Source organism: Papaver somniferum, chromosome 2 (genome assembly GCF_003573695.1).
Source record: "Papaver somniferum cultivar HN1 chromosome 2, ASM357369v1, whole genome shotgun sequence".
NCBI lineage: Eukaryota > Viridiplantae > Streptophyta > Magnoliopsida > Ranunculales > Papaveraceae > Papaver > Papaver somniferum.
The window spans coordinates 94,037,924-94,049,986 of NC_039359.1; the positions used below are offsets into that span (position 1 = coordinate 94,037,924).

A 12,063-nucleotide genomic window follows, 5' to 3' on the forward strand; every position below is an offset into this window, starting at 1 on the left:
AGAATATTAGTTATAAATCGTAAGCATGGGACATCAAACATTTAAGCAAGCATGCCGCATCAAATAAAATGATAACTAATTAATTAAAATCATTTTTCAATTTTTAATCAGTGCAAAAGTCATAAAAAGAATAAATTAAATTTACCACAATGACGAAAATAGACTCCCTCCGTCGTCCCAATGTTGGGTTTAGCTCCTCATATTAATCATAGTCTCAAAATATATTATTATTGTTCCAAAGTTGATTACAAATGAGTAAACAATGCAACAGAGAAATCGCAACAGCAGTTTCTGTTGCGAAGACGATGTTGGACTGTTACAGAGAAACAAATGGTGACGGAAAATAAAGTTCTGTGGCTGAATATGCTGTTGCGAAGATGAAGAAACTGTTGCGATTTGGATGAAGAAACCGTGGCCGATTCCTTGTTCTTCAGAGCAGCAGCAGCAGTTTCTCTGTCAATTTTTCTCTCAATTCCTATGGATTCTACACTCCTCTCTACCCCAAACTCTCGACAGCCCTTCCCTGTGATAGTAGCAACCTATTTATACACCTAAGCCTCATTGAATCTCGCCATAACTCCTCAAAAATCTTCTTTTGAGAATAATTTCTTATTTCTTCCTCTGTGTACGTTAATTGTCTTGGAAATCTTCATAAACTGATTGATACGCATCCTAGGAGAATATCTGGGCTTAACTACACAAACATGCAACATCTTTTACGTGATTTTCTTTCCAAAAATGAGACGATATTCTTTTCTCTGTTTTGATTGGGAATTGATTTTCTGGACAAATTTGATCGATCCCAACCACCATAATATCTTTATATACTCATATCACATATACCCATTAAGTCTCAGCTCTTTAATCTCGTTAAAACACCTTCAAATGTCGAATTGAAAATCTGCCAGTAAAGGAAAGAATTTTCCCGCCAAAACAAATTTTGAATTTTGAAAGAAGGTCGCCCCTTATCCAGTGGTCGCCCCTTATCCAAAAGCGAGAGTCCGAATAACACTTGTCCTCCGGGTGCCAAAATCAACTTTTCGAGCCGAATTTTCTTAAAATATTTATTTCCAAAAAATACCTACAAATACATAAAATAACAAAATTAGTACAAAATCGAGTGCCAACAATACGGACATTGAGGACAAATTAGACACAAAAATGTGTCTATCAGTTCTCTACACTAGTTCTTATTTCAATAAATTACGGGTTCAAAGTGCATTACAAACTACTATATAATAAAGTTTCTATATGATATTCAGGATCTATCAAATATACTAATCTCACTATTCTTCTAGTATTAGATTGCCTATGTGATCATAGTTTTAGACTAATTATTCTCTAATCTCATATAAAGTAGTTGGTTTACCCTACAATTTTACTTCATAAAACATGCATATCGTCAAACAAACAAATCAATCAAACAAATCTTTTAGTTATTGCTAGATTTTAGTGATTAAGATTTGTCTCACAACCCAACTCGGTTCTAAAACTAATCTACTTCATCATCTGATACTAACTATCATCTATTGTTGCCCATGTAAGATCTAATAGAGAGCTCTGATACCAAGTTGTGACGCCCCAAATACTACACCTTCTTATCTAATAGGATTATAACCTAATTTCCAAATGAAGAATAAAACCAAGATTACCGATTCTAATAGTCATAATTACATGAGCTAATCCCAAAGACAAAACCATACACTCTGGTATTATATAAATGAAGATATCTCGAGTGATATCAATATAATAATGTGTTATTTTACAGATTAACAAAAATATACATATACAAAAGCTACGCAACATCTCTAATACGATAAAATCTTTAAGCCACAAAACGGTTATCTTCGAGCGCACCTTTTATTCTGATTACTGAAAACTGAAGTGGGAACGAGTGAGCACATCATCCCAAAGGGATGCCCAGTGGAAACATATAACTTTAAAGTAATCGCTATTATGTTTCACAGTTCTAAAAGAATATAAATCGAAAGAAACAAGAAGAAGTTAATCATTCAACTATTTATGCATCATGAAGCAAGTGTCACTCTTACCTCGCCAAACTCACTGGAGAAAACGACGCGGGAGCAACCCTAATCAATAATAATAACATCGTCCACACAGAGTGCCCATACAAACCATGATTCAAAATATTACAATCAAGACCAGAAAGTTAGACAAACAAGTATAATATGCACACGAGTGATTTCCCCAAAATAAAATAGTATATATAATAACGAAACGGGGAAGAAGCCTCCCTACTAGGTACTATTATAACGGGGAATAAGCCGCCCTACGATATATTATTTATATACTATCGAAATGGGGAAGAAGCCGCCCTACTAATATATTGAAACGGGGAAGAAGCCGCCCTACTAAATAATATTAAAATGGGGAAGAAGCCGCCATACTTAACTTAGCAAAGAGTCGTGGGGAATCACAGACACTCCTAGCGGGGAAATCTTACAACGCATATTACACGCACATTAAGGCACACATAAGCATTTACATAGATAGTAAAACACACAAACATGCCAAAAGTAATAAAGACTCATCATGCTCGCAATACAAGGAATGCTTAATGATTACAAGAAGGTTAAAGAGTTCCCACCTGATTTGATGTCAAGCCACGCCTAACTTGAAATCCACAATCCACTGGTTCATCCTTGGAATCGTTCGTTGTTAATATGGACTAATTGTTAATCACACAAGTACTCTAAGAATTAGCCAAAAGCCTCATAACATAATCTCATACAATTCTCTAGTTGTATAAAGTTAAGTGAACTATCTAATGGTTCTACACCATTTTTCTATCTATCTTTAACACATATAAAAGTTTACTAATTCAATTAAGTTCATTCTCTATTTTATTAGATATGTCTTATGAATATCTACAACTTTGTAGAAGAAACCAAAGGCTAGATCGAACCATAAAGGGTCCAAGTATCAAACTAAGAAAGCTATGCCTAAGCCCAAGTCTACTAAACCTGCCCATTAATCTAAGGCCTGGTCCAATTGGGTTAACTAACTGTCAAAGACGGTCAAATGGTTTAACTAACAGTCAACGTCCATTCAAGGTCAAGGTCCTGGTCAATTCAGGTCAAACTATTCAAAGTCAGGTAAGGTCTTGTAAACTGAGTCAAGTCTGTTTCAACACTAGTCGACTCATTGAGCTAACTGAGTCAAACAACTGACTATGATAACTAATTCAGGTTAAATATGCCAAGGCAAAAGCAAGGTGCAACACAACAAACAAAGACTCAAATGATAAATTTCTAACTCTTATATCAAAACAACAGAATCACTATCTACAACACTATAATCACCATTCCCAGCATTACACCTAATTCCACTTTCACAACTTCATTGTCTTTATTGTCACTAAGTCTTATAACTTGTGCCCTATAACTTGTCTTGAGTTGTAGTACCAACAACATTACTATAAACCCTTTCACATATGTGATTCAACATCTCATCTTGATTAACACAGTCATTTCTAGTTCTCAACACCACCAATATGTAATTCAATCAACATCAACACATGACCAGCACCATAGATTTCAACTCCACCCGCAGCTTCACTAGACTGCAACTGCTCCACTAAGCCACCAATCACAGTCATCTTCATGACCACTTGCGACTAACTCCAACATACCTAATTCACACATCTAAACTTCAATTCAGTCCAACTCCACCAATTTTCATCATTATCACAATTAAAACCAATTCATCCACCTGCAACATCACTTTATCAGCTTCATTACTGTTTCTAGTTCATTTCTCTTGCAAATGTAATCTCATCAACAACCATTTCCTGAATTTCCCCTTCATCTGTAGTTTTCCCCAATACCACCTGATTCCCATTGTTGCAATACATTTCAACACAACTACAATTCATGTGTTACCCAAACCTAACCCTCTAAGCAGCAACACAAACACTTCTAGTTTCTTCTTATTCTTCAATGCTTTAACAATTAACACCTCTCCACTCCTTACAAATCTGCATTTACATCTCAACTGCACATCCTCTCTATTAACCAAACAACAACCAAATCTACATCATATCAACCTCCACTAATTAACTCTATTTCCAGAATTCATCTGCATCATTTACTTTTAACACATCACCATTCACGGCTCCACTCTGCCTCCCCTAGTTCAATAACATCACCATTACTTAAACTACTAACCTCTGCATATTTGTAACTACAGAGTCCCCTGTAATTGAAAACACCAGACCCATCTTCTCCTTGTAACTCAATTCTACAAACCCTAATTTCTGATTTTATTTAGGGAAGAACAAAAACCCTAGTTTCTATAACATCAAAATTAAACTCTGTACATCCATCTACACTTCAATTAATAACAAACCCAGGCTATAACTGATCAAAACGAAAAGAACACATAAAGAAACATCAATCAAAATCGAAACCCTAAATTACCTGTTTTTCGATTCTTTATCAGAAAAGCTTCACCTCTTCAATTCCTTAAAACCCATTGGTTCTTCATCTATCAGAAACTCAAATCTTCTGTTGATTACTCCATCTCAAGAACTACACTCTATCCCTGACTTTTCTGGTTCTATTTAATCCATCGTTCCTTCTTAAACTAAACTTAAACCAACTTTAACACCAACTGATTACTGAACTCCTAAGCTTACTCGAACAAGATTCACGATCAAAATCTCTAATCTGAGATTGACAGAGAGAAAGAAAGGAAGAGCAGAGAAGAAGAAAGAGAGAAGAAGAAAGAGAACGGAAAAGAGAAAATAAGAATTTCTCCTCGACAGTATTGAAGATAAGGCCAACGAGATTACTAAGGCGTCCACGTTTTGGATATGGGCAGCCCCATGTCGGTCTACGACACTATCTTTCCCTTCATACTTATCCGATGATATCTTCTTCATCTGATATCCGAATGAAACGTTCAAGTAGTCCACCGTACATAACTTTTTCAGACCTATCTAGTGATATTCGAATCTAAATTATTGTTAGACTAAAAATCTATATTAACTAATCGAGTAAAAAGATGCAAATCGTCTCTTGACTAGTCTAATAGCGTTGAAGAGCTTGAAGATCCTTACATTCTCCCCACCTTATATCATTTTCGTCCTCGAAAATCAAACCATACTTGTGGTCTTCAAAACTCCTCACCTTATAGAAAAAATTTATCTCTCCACTAACTGCAAGTACTGCTCGTACTTACAAACGCGCGAAAATCAACTCATTGTAAATGAGTTCAAAGTAACATGAAATGAAACACAAATCTAAATGTCTTTCTACCAATAAGATTTAAAATTTGGGCTCTAGGTTCAATACACTAATTTCTATTTCAAAAGATTATTGGTTCTAAATACAATATTAGATAAAGTTTATATATGCTCTAGGTTCAACTATACTAATTTAAATTATATCCAAGAGAGAAGTATAATTTTCTTACATGAATTTATATAATGGAAACTATAAATTTTATACTTAAGTTCTCCACACTAGTTCCTATTTCAATAAATTACGGGTTAAAAATGCATTAAAAACTATTCTATAATAAAGTTTCTATATGATATTCAGTATCTATCAAATATACTAATCTCACTATACTTTTAGTACTGGATTGCCTATGCGCTTATAGCTTTAGACTAATTATTCTCTAATCTCATATAAACTAGTTGGTTTACCCTACAATTTTACTTCATAAAACATACATATAGTCAAACAAACAAATCAATCAATCAAACAAATCTTTCAGTTATTGCTATATTTTAGTGATTAAGATTTATCTCACAACCCAACCCGGTTCTAAACTAATCTACTTCACCATCTGATACTAACTGTTATCTATTGTTGCCCATGTAAGATCTAATAGCGAGCTCTGATACCAAGTTGTGACGCCCCAAATACTAAACCTGCTTAGCTAATAGGATTATAACATAATTTCCAAATGAAGCATCAAACCAAGATTACCGATTCTAATAATCAAAATTACATGAGCTAATCCCAAAGGCAAACCCATACACTTTGGTATTATATAAATGAAGATCTCTCGAGTGATATGAATATAATAATGTGTTGTTTTAAAGATTAACAAAAATATACATATACAAAAGCTACGCAACATACCTAATACGATAAAAGCTTTAAGCCACAAAATGGTTATCTTCGAGCGCACCTTTTCTTCTGATTACTGAAAACTGGAGCGGGAACGAGTGAGCATATCATACCAAAGGGGTGCCCAATAGAAACATATAACTTTAAAGTAATCGCTATTATGTTTCACATTTCTAAAAGAATATAAATCGAAAGAAACAAGAAGAAATTAATCATTCAACTATTTATGCATCATGAAGCAAGTGTCACTCTTACCTCGCCAAACTCACTGGAGAAAACGACGCAAGAGCAACCATAATCAATAATAATAACATCGTCCACACAGAGTTCCCATACAAACTATGATTCAGAATATTACCATCAAGACCAGAAAGTTAGACAAACAAGTATAATATGCACACGAGTGATTTCCCCCAAATAAAATAGTATATATAATAACGAAACGGGGAAGAAGCCTCCCTACTAGGTACTATTATAACGGGGAAGAAGCCGCCCTACTGTATATTATTTATATACTATCGAAATGGGGAAGAAGCCGCCCTACTAATATATTGAAACGGGGAAGAATCCGCCCTACTAAATAATATTAAAACGGGGAAGAAGACGCCATACTCAACTTAGCAAAGAGCCGTGGGGAATCACAGACACTCCTTGCGGGGAAATCATACAACGCATATTACACGCACATCAAGGCACACATAAGCATTTACATAGATAGTAAAACACACAAACATGCCAAAAGTAATAAAGAATCATCATGCTCGCAATACAAGGAATGCTTAATGATTACAAGAAGGTTAAAGAGTTCCCACCTGATTTGATGCCAAGCCACGCCTAACTTGAAATCCACAATCCACTGGTAAATCCTTGGAATCATTCGTTGTTAATATAGACTAACTGTTAATCACACAAGTACTCTAAGAATTATCCAAAAGCCTCATAACATAATCTCATACAATTCTCTAGTTGTATAAAGTTAAGTGAACTATCTAATGGTTCTACACCATTTTGCTATCTATCTTTAACACATATAAAAGTTTAATAATTCAATTAAATTCATTCTCTATTTTATTAGATATGTCTTATGAATATCTACAACTTTGTAGAAGGAACCAAAGGCTAGATCGAACAATAAAGGGTCCAAGTATCAAACTAAGAAAGCTATGCCTAAGCCCAAGTATACTAACCCTGCCCATTAATCTAAGGCCTGGTCCAATTGGGTTAACTAACTGTCAAAGACGGTCAAATGGTTTAACTAACAGTCAACGTCCATTCAAGGTCAAGGTCCTGGTCAAGTCAGGTCAAACTATTCAAAGTCAGGTAAGGTCTAGTAAACTGAGTCAAGTCTGTTTCAACACTAGTCGACTCATTGAGCTAACTGAGTCAAACAACTGACTAGGATAACTAATTCAGGTTAGATATGCCAAGTCCAAAGCAAGGTGCAACACAAACAAACAAATACTCAAATGATACATTTCTAACTCTTATTGCAAAACAACAGAATCACTATCTACAACACTATAATCACCATTCCCAGCATTACATCTAATCCAACTTTCACAACTTCATTGTCTTTATTGTCACTAAGTTTTATAACTTGTGCCCTATAACTTGTCTTGAGTTGTAGTACCAGCAGCATTACTATAAACCCTTCCACATATGTGATTCAACATCTCATCTTGATTAACACAATCATTTCTAGTTCTCAACACCCCCAATTTATAACTTAATCAACAGCAACACAAGACCAGCACCATAGAAATCAACTCCATCTGCAGCTTCACTAGACTGCAACTGCCCAACTAAGAAACCAATCAAAGTCATCTTCATGACCACTTGCGACTAGCTCCAACATTCCTAATTCGCACATCTAAACTTCAGTTCAATCCAACTCCACCAATTGTCATCATTATCACAATTCAAACCAATTCATCCACCTGCAACAATACTTTATCAGCTTCATTACTGTTTCTAGTTCATTTCGCTTGCACATGTAATCTCATCAACAACCATTTCCTGAATTTCCCCTTCATCTGTAGTTTTCCCCAATACCACCTAATTCCCATTCTTGTAATACATTTCAACACAACTACAATTCATGTGTTACCCAAACCTAACCCTCTAAGAAGCAACACAAACACTTCTAGTTTCTTCTTATTATTCAACGCTTTAACACTTAACACGTCTCCACTCCTTACAATTCCTCATTTACATCTCAACTGCACATCCTATCTATTAACCAAACAACAACCAAATCTACATCATATCAACCTCCACTAATTAACTCTATTTCCAGAATTCATTAGCATTATTTACTTTTAACACATCACCATTCACAGCTCTACTCTGCCTCCCCCAGTTCAATAACATCACCATTACTTAAACTACTAACCTCTGCATATTTGTAACTACAGAGTCCCCTGTAATTGAAAACACCAGACCCATCTTATCCTTGTAACTCAATTCTACAAACCCTAATTTCTGATTTTATTTAGGGAAGAACATAAACCCTAGTTTTTATAAAATCAAAATTAAACTCTGTACATCCATCTACGCTTCAATTAATAACAAACCCAAGCTATAACTGATCAAAACGAAAAGAACACATAAAGAAACATCAATCAAAATCGAAACCCTAAATTACCTGTTTTTCGATTCTTTATCAGAAAAGCTTCACCTCTTCAATTACTTAAAACCCATTGGTTCTTCATCTATCAGAAACTCAAATCTTCTGTTGATTACTCCATCTCAAGAACTACACTCTAACCCTGACATTTATGTTTCTCTTTGATACGTCATTCCTTCTTCATATAAACTTAAACCAACTTTAACACCAAATGATTACCGAACTCCTAAGCTTACTCGAACAAGATTCACGATCAAAATCTCTAATTTGAGATTGACTGAGATAAGGAAAGGAAGAACAGAGAAGAAGAAAGAAAGAAAGAAGAAAGAAAACGGAAAAGAGAAAATAAGAATTTATCCTTGACACGTATTGAAGATAAGGCCAACGAGATTACTAAGGCGTCCACATTTTGGATATGGGCAGCCCCAGGTCGGTCTACGGCACTATCTTTCCCTTCATACTTATCCGATGATATCTTCTTCATCTGATATACGAATGACACGTTCAAGTAGTCCATCGCGCATAACTTTTCGAGACCTATCTAGTGATACTAGTTTCGAATCTAAATTATTGTTAAATTAAAAATCTATATTAACTAATCGAGTAAAAAGCTTCAAATCGTCACTTGACTAGTCTAATAGCGTTGACGAGCTTGAGGATCCTTACAATAAGATAATTAAAGCATGGATGAATACTCTTGATTATTGTCCTGAGGATGAAATCTGTGATTGTTCTCTTAATCTCTTTGCTGAAAATCACATTCGTGATTCTTATACGACATGTGGAATAACTCTAACTATGTCAGCAAATGTCACCTGACTATTATCACTCTCCAGTCACCTTGACAACAAGGGTGATACAGAAATACACAATATGCTACCAAAACTCTCAATTTTCTTGTGTAAAAATCAGGATCATCTTAGCACAAATGATCAAAAGCAGTTCTGCTCTGCTAAACGCTGTGTGCAGAAGAAAAAGAAGAAATCTCCTATGAAATCCTTTTTTCCTCAAAAAATGATTTCTATAACGGTGCAAGATTTGCGAAAATCAACAATCAAGTTATTCAAAAGTGTGATTAAAAAGGAAAAGAATGATGTGTATAACTCTTGTTTCCTAAAGAATAAGCAAAAACTTGAATTAACAAATAATTCCTCCCCTCGCAAAAAATATCCCAATCCTATATTGGATTGGAGTGATTGATCTGTAATCTTCTTGTTTATGATTCTTTTGTCTATCCCTCTTAGGCAAGAATCATTATTTTCGAGAGGATTGTGTTGGAATTTGTCTGTTAAATCTCTAGGAGTGTTCGGTTTTTGTTTATTCTCATCTAATACCGTTTTTTTTCATGAACGGTTCCTGGTTCTTTAAAAGACTTTTTCTTGGAGATAACCGAAATCTGTTAGGGTTTGGTAAAAGGTCGTTTTTGTAAATTCTTCATCTTCATTCCTTTAAAATGAAGGTTCTCCTATTCTGCATGATAATTTCATTTTACCTTCTCTATCATGTCCTCCTCTAGTCTTTCAAGCAAAGAAAGTGATGTATGGATTGTTCTGTTTCCCTCTAAGAAGATTCATTTTGATTCCTCTGACAATGAGATATGTTATGACAAGCGTATCTCCTCTTCTGATGAGAATTCTTCAGTCTCACAGTTTGATAAGCTCTCGTTAACCATGAATCTTGTCTTGGAACAAGTATGTGCCCTGAAAAGTGAACTCGAAGCTTCTTCCAAAATACTTGAAGAAAAGATGGATAGTCTTGAATCTAGGATTGATCTAATCGAAGATGAGCTTGATGAATACAGGGAATATGAGAAGAATATTCAAAGTAAGTGAAATGCTTCATAGAGGTTTTAGTATGTCTTGTTTTTGGTTTAGTTGGAAGAATAACTAGTGCTTGAATAGCAATGATTGTGACTACACATAGCTATTATTTTTTCATCTTCTTATCTTTTTTAGGTTTATTGGTTTAAATTCTAAAACTATTTGGAAGATGATGTTTTTGCAGTATTAATCTTTATGATTTGTTATATTGCAATTTGTTATGGGATTGATGTTTACATCCGTGAACTATATTTGTCCCATACTTTGTCAAAAGTAAAGTCGTCCGTGTTCGGTATTCACGTACTGGTAAAAGAATGAATGGACTTTTGACAAATACAAAAGTTAAGCCTATATTGTCAAATATTTTGATGGAAGATAGGTTAAAATCTTTTGTTTTCAAGGATTATGTATATTAATTGTCGTTATGCAAATAGTGATTGAAGATAGAATGAATCCTTGTGTATTCCGCAGTATTGATCATCCCTGATCCATACTACTGTGAGCCTCCGTAATGTATCTTATGTTGAGCACTATACAACCAAGTTGATTTATTAGCTTAGTTGGTGTTCTGTGAGATATGTTATGTCGAGCATATTGAACTAAATTAATCATTTTGTTTGGTTATTTATTTATTGCTCCGTAAGTTTTCTTATGTCAAGAAAAACAAATGACAATTAAATTGATTACTTTTGTAATTAATTTGGTTGTGTATTCCAATTAGATTAATCATGGGTTCTCTTGTAATTAATCTAGTTGAGTATTTTCGTGTCTCCATAAGTTTTCTTATGTTGAGCACAAATAATTGAATTGATCACTTTTTGTGTTTAATTTGATTGTGTATATTGATTAAATTAGTCATGTGTTTACTTGTGACTAATTTGATCGAGTTTTTGGATACAGGAAATCATTCTTATGGTTTTTGGTTTCCAATAAAAATCCTTCTTTTCTTTCGAAATTAAGGTCGCTCTTGTTGTTCTTTCGGGAATGACATCAAATGGGGGAGAGTTCTTTTGAACTTGTGCTTAATGGTCATATCTTGAGGGGTGTGCAGATGTGGAATTTTAGAGGGGTTATCTTGTATCTTTAAACTCCTTGATGAATGCATTTAGCTTCGGCTTTATGATTGCATCTATATTAGTTGGTATGTATTTTTTTTTCCTTTTGTCATGAAATGTCTCTTTCAAAAATTTCATTATGATCCCGTTCTTGTACCTTTGCAAATTTTATTGACAAAAAGGAGGAGAATTAATATGTAGTTCACACTACAATACATATGGTTTTCGGATCATTGTGTAAGGGGGAGTGGTTTCCATGTGAGATGGAGTATTGAATAAGGGGGAGTGATACATATCACCATAGTATTATTGTTGAAGTTGTGATACAATTGGACTTTGACACTGTGTAATAATACTATGACATTGTATAACAATGATCGAGACCGATGCTTTCTCATTGTTATAGATACGATCTTCAACAGCGGTGATGCTAAACTTACAACCTTTGGTATCATTAGAGT

At 34.4% G+C, this 12,063-nt stretch overlaps 1 long non-coding RNA gene across 1 annotated transcript; it reads right to left on the bottom strand.

The window, feature by feature from the left end:
- Positions 1 to 1,712: 1,712 nt before the first annotated feature.
- On the bottom strand, positions 1,713 to 9,049 carry LOC113348440. Its single transcript, XR_003359674.1, has 4 exons — positions 8,746 to 9,049; positions 6,914 to 6,998; positions 6,114 to 6,184; positions 1,713 to 1,879 (listed from the first exon to the last, which is right to left on the bottom strand). It is a non-coding gene; the product is annotated as an uncharacterized LOC113348440 (long non-coding RNA).
- Between the last annotated feature and the right edge of the window lie 3,014 nt (positions 9,050 to 12,063).